This window comes from Lactuca saligna, chromosome 7 (assembly GCF_052625555.1).
Source record: "Lactuca saligna cultivar CGN05327 chromosome 7, ASM5262555v1, whole genome shotgun sequence".
Lineage (NCBI taxonomy): Eukaryota > Viridiplantae > Streptophyta > Magnoliopsida > Asterales > Asteraceae > Lactuca > Lactuca saligna.
This window is the reverse complement of record NC_136423.1, coordinates 25117014-25118313: the sequence shown is the minus strand read 5'-3', so window position 1 is coordinate 25118313 and position 1300 is coordinate 25117014.

Sequence of the window (1300 nt, the reverse complement as noted above, 5' to 3'; positions counted from 1 at the left end):
CATGAAACCTCATAAAGCTGGAAGTTTAGGACCTTTTGGACCTCTCAAGGTCTAGATCTATCATCTATACCTAAAGGGACCCCAAATGATTCACAATCCAACTCAAAATGGCACAAAGGAAACCCTAGATTCAAGGAATCTATCAAACACACAAAATGGGAAGGAACTTGTACCTCAAAACGTGAATCTTAGTGTGAAGAACACAAATCCAAGCTTCACAATTGTTCTAGCTTGGGTTTCCCCCACTCCTTCTTGCAAGATCACATAAAAGGATGAAGAATTAGCCTCCAAAATGCTCTTTAAGCTCTCTTTGCTCCCTAGGATTTTCATAGGGGAGTAATGGCCTCAAATGATGGCCATAAGGGTCTTTAAATAGGGCCCAGTCCCTGAGATTTAGGGTTTCACTTAATAGCGCAGAATCGCCGAGTCCACTCATCGACTCATCGAGTTCGGTCATTAATTCGGACAGAAATTCGCGATCCTGCTCGGCGAGTCTGAGCGCCTACACGCCGATTCGCTCCCTAAAACTCAAGATATATACTTAAAATAAGATATCTGGGAATCCGGATGTTACATATTAGGTGGACGTGAAAGACATGGTTATTCGGGGCATTTCTGCAAAACTTATAGGTGTGACCTCTCATGTTAAAAATGTTGCAGACCACACAATTTTCGATATGGTGGAAATTGCACATGGTATAGTGAGGTAAAGTCCTAAAGTGGGGGTTTGATTGAGTGGGTGTGTTTATGATAACAGTGTGCACAACCATAGGTTTTGGGTTTGTGACGCTTGAAGTTCCCTTTTGAATTCCCATGGAAATTCCTTTTTGTACTCCTAACTTGGTTCCTTTTAGTTTGTAGGGTTATGGAACACTGATGGATACACTTCTCAATCAATTGATATGCAAATTGCTTGGTACTATCAAAGGTAGTGGGTCTGTATAGAGTAACTAAACCTTGAACTGGTGAAGCAAATCCCTAGATGTACCTTTTGGTCTCTTTGTATTCCAGGTTCACCATTCATGGGGAAAGTTTTGTGAGGTCATTAAATCGGGAGGTGTAAGCAGTCACCTCAAATCCTCTCATGGTAAGGTTCCAAACTATAGAGAGTGAGATATATATTATAGTTAATGTTTTTAGTGAGTCCTATAACTGAGCTATATGAATGAGTGTACCTCCTACAACGTTGCATTGGATGTTGTAGTAAAAATTGTAGACACCACCCACTTCGATTGATCGGTCGAGAGTTGTAGCTAGCAACCGTAGGTGGGGATGTCAACCACGTATAGATCTATACATA